The following is a 15,446-nucleotide window of genomic DNA, read 5'->3' as shown; positions in this document are numbered from 1 at the left end:
TTTTATATAGCGGAGAGTGCAATAAAAGGATCTGGCTAAACGATGCTCCTTCCTCTAGATCAGATCAGCTATAGTCAGCCTCATTAGAGTAAAGAAATAGGTCGGCGAGTAGAGGAGCACAATTTAGTTCCATTGTAATGCTAAGAGTTCGTCGAAAAACACGTTCATCAAAGAAAAACATCAGCATTTTTAAAACATCTCCTTCGGTATTCTTGAAAGATAAGTGGAATTGTCTGCAATTCTGTATCTAGGTTTACCGCCTTTTTTAAGTAACATAGATGTATAATGTTTTGGGTCGAAAACGATATGTAAAGAAAGAAACAAAACAAATTGACAGAAATAATAATTCTTGCTCTCATCTAACCAATCATATCGCCAAATGTTTTTTTTTTTTTTTTCTTTCATTTTATTCATTTTTTTTCGTTATTTTTTTTCTTTTTTTTTCTTTTTTTTTGTCGTACGATTTATTTATGTGTTATTAATATTACTGTTATCAATATGTATCACAAATGGTGTTCTTAAGCGCTTCAATCACATCCAGACGATTATGTGATTATATCATTGCATTTTGCATTTTCGCCTCCTTTTATGCACGCGATATATTCAAATATTTTAGTATCAAATACTAAGTTTCCGAATTACTGACTGACAGTTCAGAAAAAAACAGAGACGATCTATTTATACAAAGGGCATAATTTCGTATGATTTCATATAAATTCCATATAAAAACTGAAGATGGCACTAGCAATATAAACTCCCACAAACATAAACAAGAAGGGTTGGTATGTCATGCTCCTCCAGGAAAAACGTCAGATAGTTAGTGAGTAAAATCTAGCTCAAGCAATGTAGTTTCCAGGCACATTCTGTCAAGAAAGAGTCACTAAGAGGACAATTCACACTTTGGCAATATAATTAAATTTTACAATTTTTAATACTTTAAATAATAAGGAATGAGTAGAATACCATTAAAAACATATTTATAACTATATATGTTTACGTTCTATGCAAAATTCCGCTTGACTTAAAGCCCATGAATTATGTAGACATTTACGATTGAGATAATTTGACTTGACCTTTGTAAGTCATGAGATCCAACTATGTAACTCCTTCCTTAACATATGTCACAAAGAGGTCATTTCAAAGACAAGTGAAGCAACTCATTCCGGAATATTACACGTTGGTGATGTCATAATATTTAATAATATGTAATTGGTGTAAATTATCCACAACTGATAAATTAAGGTTATAAGAATAAGAAACCCTTTAAGACTATCAAGTTGTTCTTCTGGAATAATTATAAATGAAGCATGAAAAAATCATATAGTAAAATATTATAAGGAAAGGAGCTATATTAATTTTAACGACCCCAACTGATGGTGATGTCGTAAAAACAATGTTATAACATACGTAAATAAAACTTAAGTGATTGAAAATATAATAGATGGAATATAACTTCTCAAATAGACAATCAAGCTGAATCCGCTGTTAATAACATTTATAACATCCTCTGTAAAACATTTAAAACAATATATGTCTTCCTTTCATAGAAATTACTCGTCTTTTCATCCAGTAAAATTGATAACTTGTATTAAATAGATTTTTAAACAATGATGTCGTAAAACAATCATTTCTCACCAAAATAAATCCCAGCCTAAAATTAATTGACAGATACAATGACAAATTTCAAGAATGAAATATTATTTCTGCCAATATTTAATTGAATTACATCAGGTACTATATGTCATCTTTTGGCACGTAGATTTTTGTCAGTTTTGCTGCACAATTTTACTGCAGCTGTTACATTTTATTCTGATATATAAAGCACAATGATTTAAGCTTCATGAGTAAAGTGTTGATATCGTTATATTATTCAAGGTAGGTTTCTTTTATATGTTATATATTATTTCTCCCTCGAATATTTAACATTGTTAGCATTTTTTTGGATAATCAAAGTTGAAATTTTCGTCCTTAGTTTGAACTTCTGTATTCACTGTATCGCACTTTTCCGTAAGACTTTGATAATTTAAATATTACATTTTCTTCTCAATGAAAGGTTTCATCATTTATTCGAGTAATATCTTTGTAGCATCTATCCAAACAAAGTACTTCTACGTTCATTTGTGGTTGTACTTTTATGATTTCACATTGCTTGAACATCATTTTAATTAGGTATTAATTTTATGACCAAAATGTCTACCTTATTAAAGATATCGCCCAAGTAAAACACATTGTGTGTATTGTTAAAAGGTAAAATGCAGTATGAAATAGGCATACTTGTTCACAAATATATTGTTAAGGAGGAAAATTCTCTTTCACTCTGTGTCCTTGAAAACTTCGTTCGTCGACATTACTGACTAAAAAATTATAAATGGTCTTCTTACGTCTTTGTATATTATTTGCCGCTTTCTTGACAATAATGCGCATTGGACAAACATATCAAGTCAATTGTTTTCAATGAAAACAATAAAAATCTTAAAACAAACAACAGCATTCATAATCGCAAATTTAAATCTAATAATTCCATTCAAGATGGATTTTTCACGTTTTTCTGATTTTTCTTGAAACCAAACATACCTTTATTTTGCCACGTTCTTACCCTATCATATGCTGTTCTGCATCCATTAATAATATTAGTCTGCTTCTAAAATGTACAAAACTAATATCATGACGATATGCCGTACAGAATATACTTCCAGACATCTTGTACAGAATGTAATTCATGGCATTATTTAGTACAGAACGAACAGAATGACTTCATGACAATATGTTTTATCGAGTCTACTTCATAATTATATGTTGAACAAAGTGTACTTTGTGACAACATTTTTTATTCTTTTTTCTTTTTCTTTTTAAGTTTTTTTTAATTGTACCATATTAATATTAACTAATAGTACATTGGTTAATTATCCTGTTTGTAAACTAAATAAAATTACATATTTTCGTAGAAACCACAATGAGAGCCTTAATTTTCTTAGTTGTAGTCCTTTGTGTTTGTATAACAGGTATGTGGTAGTATTTTGAATATTGAAACCTCCATACATTTTAGTAGAATTGATTTACCAGTATTGTTGAATAAGTAATATTGATAATAATCTTCTTTTTTCGTCTTTTTTATCTTATGATCAATTTGAGCCACTTTGAAGATTGAAGTTATAATATATCATTTAATGTTAGTAAAGAATGTTTAACTACGTTTAAATTGGGTTGTCTATATCTTAATAATAGTAAGGTCAATTAAAGCAGCATACACATAAACTTCATCAATAAAAAGTTATTATCGCTATTTCCTTTAAAACCCTTGATCTTGCTAATTTTCAATTTCACGCCAGTCGAGTGAGAATGAAAATTGTAATATAGCTATACAACAATCGTTACGTCGCGTAGCATTACGCTGAAAAATAGTCCCGAAAGGTAACTTTGCTCCCTCTCGTTGAAAACAAATATTTTACAAGAAAACCAATACCTTACACTTCAGCGAAACAGCGAAAAACAGAAGCCGCGAGATCAGATAAGCATGAGAAACTCCCTCTCGTTGAAAACAAATATTTTAGTGTTTATCCCTGTTTCGCTGATGTGTATTAAATAATCTAATAATACATACACCCTCGCACACAGTTTGTACAATGTAAATTTGTATAACATCTACGTTTCTACGTTGTTGTGACAGTCAATGATAGTTCTCTGAATGTTTGAACCGCCAGTATATCTACTGTAACCAAATGATGCGGAAAATTTTCAACTTTGAAAATATTTTGCTGGACACTTCCTTACTTCATCTGTTGTGTGACATTCACAATATGATGTAATAAATGCTTAGATATTTGTTCATAGATACCTATGCACGTGATGGAAGCCATGAAACTGAGACGATTAATTCGGTAAGGGATGGTCTTTTAGATAGAACACTGAGAAGAGACGGACCTGGTCACAATATTCCAAAGCATCCTTCGGGTGAAGAGAACGAAGGCTAAGTACAGCGATACGACGATGACTGCTTTCATATCGTAAGCGCTCAAATTTAACATCAACCTGGCTGTGGAAGTGCTACAGTTGATAAAAACAAAAGTTTAAGTTTAAGAAATAAATGTGGCGTAAAGAATCTCATTTCAACCATATCTGATAATTGATATGACACGCAAAACTATGAAATTTTCATACAATAAGAATCCTTATCCTAATAAGATGCCTGTTTTCATTACATGTTTTCTCAGTGTATAAAAAACCATTAGGCTAACTGTAAAGCTGATTTCACTTTACCGTTAGACAAACTTATCAACGCAAGAATTAAGTCTACTGATTTATACCTGATTCATTCAATACTTCTTTTAAAATCATAAATATGTATTTACCTCCTAATTCATACTTTTTGACGGAGATGGTGAAATTTTGTTTCGTTTGGCTTTATTTTGTTTTGTTTTCGTGTGTTATGGATTCTAATTCTTTATTCTAATAATTAATTAATTATTTTTCAGGTTCAACGTTTCATACCAAAACGTGTATAAATAAAATGTCAAGCAGCATTTATTGTATTTTTTTTTCTTGACAGATGTGGTTGAATTTCATGTTTTAAAAAAGAAAAAAAAAATAAACTACAAAATAACAACGAAACAACAAAGTATATAAAGCAATACACATTTTTTAAAATCATTATTGTGATCCATTTCCATTAGATAGCTGACCGGAGACATTCGTAGCTCCAATTTAGCTCCATAAATATTAACTATCTTGTTATGACCAATAACTGTTCAAAACATAAAAGGCTATATTAATATTACGAAAATAGAAGAATAAAATGGCATTACTTCAATGTACGGACGTGATAATGCTGCCACAATTACAATTAACAAATTTAACAGAAGCTGCTAAATTGACAATTGCTAGATTGTTCTTTTTTCGGACATATGTACATCAAGAAAACTATGTTCACACCAAAGAAACATGATAAACCATATAAAAACAAACGAATTTACTAAAAATGAAGTAATTCCTTTTTTAGTCATTTGCTTGCCAGAAATATGACCTAAAATGACAAAAAGAACCAAAATGAAAGAGTACATGTGTATCAAAAATTTTGGTAAACCGACTAAGTATCTTGTGCACCGAATGCAACAGTTTTCTAAAGTCCTTATGCTTGCTTTTTTTTTTCTTCTTTTTTTTTGCTATAGATTTAAAACTCTCATTTTGTTCCTTTTCTGACATCAGGAGAACTGTATTCACACCAAAGAAAAATAAAGTAGTCTCTCTGGTGTGGCCATCGTTTCCTTGCCAGAAATAAGACCTAAAAATGACCAAAAAAACGCTAAGAGAAGATCCGATTTTTTAGTACAATTACTTTCTTCCTAATGTTTGCTTCTTTGTTATGGATTTAAGTATCTTTATTCACAGTAAAGACTTTAAACACATAATCATTAAAATACAGTTTAATATAAGGCCAGTAAAAGCCTTTAACCACTCTTCTCCTTACTTACTCCTATCAACACCTCATTGAATATACAACTATTCTTGCGAAAAAGTTTCCAAATGAATCTTAACCTATAACACTCTGAGACTATACCGAAGTAAAAAATTTGTACTCCAATGACGTCTGCATTATTTTTCATATTAAATATTAACCTGAATGATTCCGAGTCCAGACCAGAGCGGGAACTATCAATTCCAATGACATCTATATGAAGTCTCTATATTGAACCTTAACATTAGGGACTTCGAATATAGACCGAAATAAGAACGTTCTATTTTGATTAATTGACTTTTATTTACAAAATATTGTAGCTTTGCTATCCTTTATTGCAGGTTTTTCTGTGTAGTGCAGAGCTTTGGTTGATTCCATAGAACATATTTATACAAGGACATGTACAATTGTATTATGAAAAGAGGATGTTTTCAATTCTAAATCTTCTTTTCAGTCACTGACCTCAAAAAATGGGGGATACCATCTCAAATTCTGCTGTAAAATCCATCAAATGATGATATAAGTTTAATCCTTAATAATGTTGATGTATTATTCCAAATGATCTTCCAAATATACAGAGGAAGATGTTTACAAAATGCTGGAATTTTTAATTGACAGCATATTTGTCCAGTTTTGGGGACGTGTTTTTCAACAAACGGTCGGCATTCCAATGGGAACAAATTGTACTCCTTTACTTGCTAACCTTTACCTTCACTCTTATGAGGCTGACTTTATAGCTGATCTGATCCGAAAGAACGAATATCGTTTATCTAGATCCGTTAATTTCAGTTTCCGCTATATAGATGACGTATTATCTTTAAACAATCCTAATTTCGGGGGTTTGATACATCGCATCTACCCCAAAAAACTTGAGATAAAGGATACTACAGACACTGTCAGGTCAGCCTCATATCTTGACCAACACTTAGAAATCGATGGTAAAGAAAAACTATTGACCAAACTTTACGACAAACGTGATGACTTTCATTCAGAATTGTCAACTTTTCTCTCATCTGTGGCGCCATCCCTTCAGAACTGGCGTATGGAATGGTCATATCACAACTCATACGTTATGCCAGAGATTGCCGAAACTACGCAGACTTTTTGAATCGCGCTAGACTTCTAACAAATAGGCTTCTGGAACAGGGTTATGTTCTTCCAAATTGAAGTCATCACTACAGAAGTTTTATGGTTGTCATCATGACCTCGTTATGGTGTATCCATATGTCCCATGAAAACGGATTTGATCAACGTGTCATGGTTTTCCTTTCCCTTTTCGTCTACCCCAGTTGTGACTATTTATGAACAATTCGGCGGGTGTTTCTAAAAAGCAGAGGACGCTTTCCCCAGCGGTGCACCTGGTCCATGCTCCCAGTTTTTGGTGAAGCCCGAGTTGCTCATTTGCTTTTGTTACTTTGTATGTATGATTTTCGCTACTTTATATTCTTTGCTGTGTGTGTCCCTGTTTCCCATGTCTGGTCTTTGTCCCTGGATTGCATTCTTTTAGTTGTCGCAATAACCATGATTTCCTTGATTACTCTTTTATATCTTTATAAGTATAATACTTTTTGACAGTTTCCTTTGGATTATTCCCCTGGGTTTATCTGTTCGGTGATTACTTTATTTATGTACAACCGAAAAGGGTTTTTGTGCATTTGCCTGACAATAGAGTCTTAATCATTTGATGTGTTGTTTGATCAAAAAACTACAACAAATGAGATCTAAGTATTTCCTGGATTATGTTTACCAAAATGTTAATAATGGCCGCTTCTGGCCATTTTGAAATGCTACAGTTATAACGTATAGATATAGACGATGAAAGAATTATCACAGAAAACATTCTAAATAATAAAAACTACCAATCATATGTATTGGAAATTTCGTCATGCTGTACATGTGTTTGAAAAACAGTTTTTACAGATCTAGCTTTGTTGGCTTTGTGGATATAAATCGTTCTTTACACTGGATATCATATACATGTTTTACCTTATAATAACCATGATGCTTCCCTCTCTTGGACAGGTTTTACCCTATGTGAAAGAGTAATCAAGGGAAAGTAGATTCTAATGGAATGTAATTCAGGGATAATGACCCGACATGGAAGACAGACATGCACAACAGAGAAATAAAATAACCAAAATAATACGTACCAAGTACATAAAAAGTAAATAAGCATCTCTTAATCCACTGAAAACTGGGAGCATGGACCAGGTGTTCCGGTATGGTAAGCGTCCTCAGCATTTCTAGAAATACCCGCCGAGTTCCTTAAGAAAAACCAAGTCCCGGGCATACGCAAGAGGAAAGGAAACTTATAACACGTTGAATAAATCGATTAGCATGATGACTACAATCTTGTAGCAACATAACCCTATTCCAGAAGACTAATTGTAAGAAGTAAAGCGCGGTTCAAAACGTCTGCATAGTTACGGCAAGCTCTGGCACAATGTATGAGTAAATAGTACGCAGATATTGAAGGAATGTTGCCACATATGAAAGGAAAGTTGACAATATGGAATGAAATGATATCGCATTAGTCGTTTAGTTTGGTTAATAGATTTCCTTTACCATCAATCGCTAAGTGTAGGCCAAGATATGAAGCTCACTTCACAGTATCCTTTATATCAAGTTTTTGCGGATAGATACGATGCATAAAACCCCCAAAACTATGATTGTTTAACGATAATACGTATTTTATATAGCGGAGAGTGCAATAAAAGGATCTGGCTAAACGATGCTCCTTCCTCTAGATCAGATCAGCTATAGTCAGCCTCATTAGAGTAAAGAAATAGGTCGGCGAGTAGAGGAGCACAATTTAGTTCCATTGTAATGCTAAGAGTTCGTCGAAAAACACGTTCATCAAAGAAAAACATCAGCATTTTTAAAACATCTCCTTCGGTATTCTTGAAAGATAAGTGGAATTGTCTGCAATTCTGTATCTAGGTTTACCGCCTTTTTTAAGTAACAAAGATGTATAATGTTTTGGGTCGAAAACGATATGTAAAGAAAGAAACAAAACAAATTGACAGAAATAATAATTCTTGCTCTCATCTAACCAATCATATCGCTAAATGTTTTTTTTTTCTTTCAATTTATTCATTTTTTTTCGTTATTTTTTTTCTTTTTTTTTCTTTTTTTGTCGTACGATTTATTTATGTGTTATTAATATTGCTGTTATCAATATGTATCACAAATGGTGTTCTTAAGCGCTTCAATCACATCCAGACGATTATGTGATTATATCATTGCATTTTGCATTTTCGCCTCCTTTTATGCACACGATATATTCAAATATTTTAGTATCAAATACTAAGTTTTCGAATCACTGACTGACAGTTCAGAAAAAAACAGAGACGATATATTTACACAAAGGGCATGATTTCGTATGATTTCATATAAATTCCATATAAAAACTGAAGATGGCACTAGCAATATAAACTCCTACAAACATAAACAAGAAGGGTTGGTATGTCATGCTCCTCCAGGAAAAACGTCAGATAGTTAGTGAGTAAAATCTAGCTCAAGCAATGTAGTTTCCAGGCACATTCTGTCAAGAAAGAGTCACTAAGAGGACAATTCACACTTTGGCAATATAATTAAATTTTACAATTTTTAATACTTTAAATAATAAGGAATGAGTAGAATACCATTAAAAACATATTTATAACTATATATGTTTACGTTCTATGCAAAATTCCGCTTGACTTAAAGCCCATGAATTATGTAGACATTTACGATTGAGATAATTTGACTTGACTTTTGTAAGTCATGAGATCCAACTATGTAACTCCTTCCTTAACATATGTCACAAAGAGGTCATTTCAAAGACAAGTGAAGCAACTCATTCCGGAATATTACACGTTGGTGATGTCATAAAATTTAATAATATGTAATTGGTGTAAATTATCCACAACTGATAAATTAAGGTTATAAGAATAAGAAACCCTTTAAGACTATTAAGTTGTTCTTCTGGAATAATTATAAATGAAGCATGAAAAAATCATATAGTAAAATATTATAAGGAAAGGAGCTATATTAATTTTAACGATCCCAACTCATGGTGATGTCGTAAAAACAATGTTATAACATATGTAAATAAAACTTAAGTGATTGAAAATATAATAGATGGAATATAACTTCTTAAATAGACAATCAAGCTGAATCCGCTGTTAATAACATTTACAACATCCTCTGTAAAACATTTAAAACAATATATGTCTTCCTTTCATAGAAATTACTCGTCTTTTCATCCAGTAAAATTGATAACTTGTATTAAATAGATTTTTAAACAATGATGTCGTAAAACAATCATTTCTCACCAAAATAAATCCCAGCCTAAAATTAATTGACAGATACAATGACAAATTTCAAGAATGAAATATTATTTCTGCCAATATTTAATTGAATTACATCAGGTACTATATGTCATCTTTTGGCACGTAGATTTTTGTCAGTTTTGCTGCACAATTTTACTGCAGCTGTTACATTTTATTCTGATATATAAAGCACAATGATTTAAGCTTCATGAGTAAAGTGTTGATATCGTTATATTATTCAAGGTAGGTTTCTTTTATATGTTATATATTATTTCTCCCTCGAATATTTAACATTGTTAGCATTTTTTTGGATAATCAAAGTTGAAATTTTCGTCCTTAGTTTGAACTTCTGTATTCACTGTATTGCACTTTTCCGTAAGACTTTGATAATTTAAATATTACATTTTCTTCTCAATGAAAGGTTTCATCATTTATTCGAGTAATATCTTTGTAGTATCTATCCAAACAAAGTACTTCTACGTTCATTTGTGGTTGTACTTTTATGATTTAACATTGCTTGAACATCATTTTAATTGGGTATTAATTTTATGACCAAAATGTCTCCCTTATCAAAGAAATCGCCCATGTAAAACACATTTTGTGTATTGTTAAAAGGTAAAATGCAGTATGAAATAGGCATACTTGTTCACAAATATATTGTTAAGGAGGAAAATTCTCTTTCACTCTGTGTCCTTGAAAACTTCGTTCGTCGACATTACTGACTTGTTAAAAAAATTATAAATGGTCTTCTTACGTCTTTGTATATTATTTGCCGCTTTCTTGACAATAATGCGCATTGGACAAACATATCAAGTCAATTGTTTTCAATGAAAACAATAAAAATCTTAAAACAAACAACAGCATTCATAATCGCAAATTTAAATCTAATAATTCCATTCAAGATGGATTTTTCACGTTTTTCTGATTTTTCTTGAAACCAAACATACCTTTATTTTGCCACGTTCTTACCCTATCATATGCTGTTCTGCATCCATTAATAATATTAGTCTGCTTCTAAAATGTACAAAACTAATATCATGACGATATGCCGTACAGAATATACTTCCAGACATATTGTACAGAATGTAATTCATGGCATTATTTAGTACAGAACAAACAGAATGACTTCATGACAATATGTTTTATCGAGTCTACTTCATAATTATATGTTGAACAAAGTGTACTTTGTGACATTTTTTTTTCTTTTTTCTTTTTCTTTTTTATTTTTTTTTAATTGTACCATATTAATATTAACTAATAGTACATTGTTTAATTATCCTGTTTGTAAACTAAATAAAATTACATATTTTCGTAGAAACCACAATGAGAGCCTTAATTTTCTTAGTTGTAGTCCTTTGTGTTTGTATAACAGGTATGTGGTAGTATTTTGAATATTGAAACCTCCATACATTTTAGTAGAATTGAATTACCAGTATTGTTGAATAAGTAATATTGATAATAATCTTCTTTTTTCGTCTTTTTTATCTTATGATCAATTTGAGCCACTTTGAAGATTGAAGTAATAATATATCATTTAATGTTAGTAAAGAATGTTTAACTACGTTTAAATTGGGTTGTCTATATCTTAATAATAGTAAGGTCAATTAAAGCAGCATACACATAAACTTCATCAATAAAAAGTTATTATCGCTATTTCCTTTAAAACCCTTGATCTTGCTAATTTTCAATTTCACGCCAGTCGAGTGAGAATGAAAATTGTAATATAGCTATACAACATTCGTTACGTCGCGTAGCATTACGCTGAAAAATAGTCCCGAAAGGTAACTTTGCTCCCTCTCGTTGAAAACAAATATTTTACAAGAAAACCAATACCTTATACTTCAGCGAAACAGCGAAAAACAGAAGCCGCGAGATCAGATAAGCATGAGAAACTCCCTCTCGTTGAAAACAAATATTTTAGTGTTTATCCCTGTTTCGCTGATGTGTATTAAATAATCTAATAATACATACACCCTCGCACACAGTTTGTACAATGTAAATTTATATAACATCTACTTTTCTACGTTGTTGTGACAGTCAATGATAGCTCTCTGAATGTTTGAACCGCCAGTATATCTACTGTAACCAAATGATGCGGAAAATTTTCAACTTTGAAAATATTTTGCTGGACACTTCCTTACTTCATATGTTGTGTGACATTCACAATATGATGTAATAAATGCTACGATATTTGTTCATAGATACCTATGCACGTGATGGAAGCCATGAAACTGAGACGATTAATTCGGTAAGGGATGGTCTTTTAGATAGAACACTGAGAAGAGACGGACCTGGTCACAATATTCCTAAGCATCCTTCGGGTGAAGAGAACGAAGGCTAAGTACAGCGATACGACGATGACTGCTTTCATATCGTAAGCGCTCAAATTTAACATCAACCTGGCTGTGGAAGTGCTACAGTTGATGAAAACAAAAGTTTAAGTTTAAGAAATAAATGTGGCGTAAAGAATCTCATTTCAACCATATCTGATAATTGATATGACACGCAAAACTATGAAATTTTCATACAATAAGAATCCTTATCCTAATAAGACGCCTGTTTTCATTACATGTTTTCTCAGTGTATAAAAAGCCATAAGGCAAACTGTTAAGCTGATTTCACTTTACCGTTAGACAAACTTATCAACGCATGAATTAAGTCTACTGATTTATACCTGATTCATTCAGTACTTCTTTTTTTAAAATCATAAATATGTATTTACCTCCTAATTCATACTTTTTGACGGAGATGGTGACATTTTGTTTCGTTTGGCTTTATTTTTATTTCCATTCGTGTGTTATGGATTCTAATTCTAGATATTAAAACAGTCACAAATCAGCCGCTTTTCAATTAAGTGAATACGTTAGGTGAATTTACTTTCTATTATATCGTTATTTTTCAGGTTCAACGTTTCATACCAAAATGCGTATAAATAAAATGTCAAGCAGCATTTTTTGTATTTTTTTCTCGACAGATGAGGTTGAATTTCATGTTTTGAAAAATAAAAAAAAAAAACTAAAAACAACAACGAAACAACAAAATATATAAAGCAAAACACATTTCCTAAAATCATTATTGTGATCCATTAGATAGCCGACCGGAGACTTCAATGTCATGACGACATAATGGTGTCACAATTACAATTAACGCAATTTAACAGAAGCTGCTAATCTGATCTGACAATTGTTAGATTGGTTTTTTTTCGGACATATGTACATCAAGAAAACTATGTTCACACCAAAGAAACATGATAAAACATAAAAACAAATGAATTTACTAAAAATGAAGTAATTCCTTTTTTCGTCATTTGCTTGCCAGACATATCACCTCAATATGACAAAAAGAACCAAAATGAAAGAGTACATGTGTATCTGAATTTTGGTAAACATAGTAAGTATCTTGTGCACCGAATGCCACAGTTTTCTAAAGTCCTTATGTTTGCTTTTTTTTTTTTTTTTTTTTTTTGTTATAGATTTAAAACTCTCAATTTGTTCTTTTTCGTACATCAGGAAAACTGTATTTACACCAAAGAAAAATGAAGTAGTCTCTCTGGTGTGGCCATCGTTTCCTTGCTAAAACTAAGACCTAAAAATGACCAAAATAAAATAACAAAACTAAGAGATTATACGATTTTTGTCCTTGGAGTAATTACTATGTTCTTAATGTTTCCTTCTTTGTTATGGATTTAAGTATCCTTATGCACAGTATAGACCTTAAACACATAATCATTAAAATACAGTTTAATCTAAGACTAGTAAAAGCCTTTGACTACACTTCTTCTTACTTACTCCTATCAACACCTCATTGAATGTACAACTATTCTTGCGTAAAAGTTTCCAAAATGAATCTTAACCTATAACACTCTGAGACTATACCGAACTAAAAACTTTATACTCCCATGACGTCTGCATTATTTTTCATATTAAACATTAACCTGAATGATTCCGAGTGTAGACCAGAACGGGAACTATCAATTCCAATGACATCTATATGAAGTCTCTATATTGAACCTTAACATTAGAGACTTCGAATATTGACCGAAATAAGAGCGTTCTATTTTGATTAATTGATAAACTTTTACTTACAAAATCTTGTAGCTTTGCTATCCTTTGTTACAGGTTTTTCTGTGTAGAGTAGAGCTTTGGTTGATTCCATAGAACATATTTATTCAAGAACAGGTATAATTGTATTATGAAAAGAGGATGTTTTCAATTCTATATCTACATCTCAGTTACTGACCTTAAAAAAATGGGCGATACCATCTCAAATTCTGCTGTAACATCCATCAAATGATATAAGTTTAATCCTTAATAATGTTGATGTATTATTCCAAATCACTTCCAAATATGCAGAGGAAGATGTTTACAAAATGCTGGAATTTTTAATCGACATCATATTTGTCCGGTATCGGGGACGTGTTTTTCAACAAACGGTCGGCGTTCCTATGGGAACAAATTCTGCTCCTTTACTTGATGGACTTTTCCTTCACTCTTATGAGGCTGACGTTATAGTTGATCTGATCAGAAAGAACGAATATCGTGTAGCTAGATCCATTAATCTCCTTTTCGCTATATAGATGACGTATTATCTTTAAACAATCCTTATTTCTGTTATTTGATACATCGCATCTACCGAAAAGAACTTGAGATAAACGATACTACAAACACTGTGAGGTCAGTCTTATATCTTGACATACACTTAGAAATCGATGGTAAAGGAAAACTATTGACCAAACTTTACGACAAACGTGATGACTTTCATTCAGAATTGTCAACTTTCCTTTCATCTGTGGCAACATCCCTTCAACAACCGCCTATAGAGTGTTCATATCACAACTCATACGTTATGCAAGAGCTTGCCGAATCTACGCAGAAATTTTTTTCGCGCTAGAAATCTCACAAATAGGCTTCTGGAAGTTTTATGGTCGTCATCATGAACTCGTGGATCGTTATAGTGTATCCGTATGTCCCGTGAAAACTTATCTATTCAACGAGTCATAGTTTTCCTTTCCTCGTTTGTCTACCCCGGAAATGACTTTTTATGAGCAACTCGGCGGGTGTTTCTAGAAAAGCAGAGGACGCTTACCCACCGGTACTCCCAGTTTTTAGTGGAGTCCGAGTTGCTCCTTTGCTTTTGTTACTTTGTATGTATGATTTTATTTACTTTATATTCTTTGCTGTGTGTGTCCCTGTTTTCCATGTCTGGTCTTTGTCCCCGGATTGCATTCTTTTAGTTGCCACAATAACCTTGGTTTCCTTGATTACTCTTGAATATCGTTTATAAGGACATTACTTTTTGACAGTGTCCTTTGGATTATTCCCCTGGATTTATCTGTTCGGTGATTACTTTATTTATCTAGGAGAATAAACGAAAAGGGTCTTTGCGCATTTGCCCGAAAATGGAGTCTTCATCATTTGATATTTTGTTTGATCAAAATCTAAAACAAATGAGATCTAAGTATTTCCCGAATTCTGTTTACCAAACTATAAATAATGGCCGCTTCTGGCCATTTTGAAATGCTACAGTTGTACGTATAAACTTACACAAAAACAACATTCTAAATAATAGAAACTACCAATCATATGTATTGCAAATTTCGTTATGCTGTTTCATGTGTTTCAAAAACTGTTTTTATAACAGATCTAGCTTTGTTGGTCTTGTGGATATAAATCGTTCTTTAC

At 31.8% G+C, this 15,446-nt stretch overlaps 2 long non-coding RNA genes across 2 annotated transcripts; both read left to right on the top strand.

The window, feature by feature from the left end:
- The first annotated feature begins 1,758 nt into the window (after positions 1–1,758).
- LOC148613353 (uncharacterized) lies at positions 1,759–4,520 on the top strand. The gene is made up of 4 exons (XR_015923136.1): positions 1,759–1,875; positions 2,946–3,002; positions 3,832–4,004; positions 4,473–4,520. It is a non-coding gene; the product is annotated as an uncharacterized LOC148613353 (long non-coding RNA).
- Positions 4,521–9,891: 5,371 nt separating this feature from the next.
- On the top strand, positions 9,892–12,731 carry LOC148613352 (uncharacterized). The gene is made up of 4 exons (XR_015923135.1): positions 9,892–10,008; positions 11,081–11,137; positions 11,967–12,139; positions 12,668–12,731. It is a non-coding gene; the product is annotated as an uncharacterized LOC148613352 (long non-coding RNA).
- Positions 12,732–15,446: the final 2,715 nt, after the last annotated feature.

Source organism: Perna viridis, chromosome 6 (assembly GCF_037379345.1).
Source record: "Perna viridis isolate PV_CMFRI_1.1 ecotype Kerala chromosome 6, ASM3737934v1, whole genome shotgun sequence".
Lineage (NCBI taxonomy): Eukaryota > Metazoa > Mollusca > Bivalvia > Mytilida > Mytilidae > Perna > Perna viridis.
This window is presented reverse-complemented; position numbering and strand designations above follow the sequence as displayed.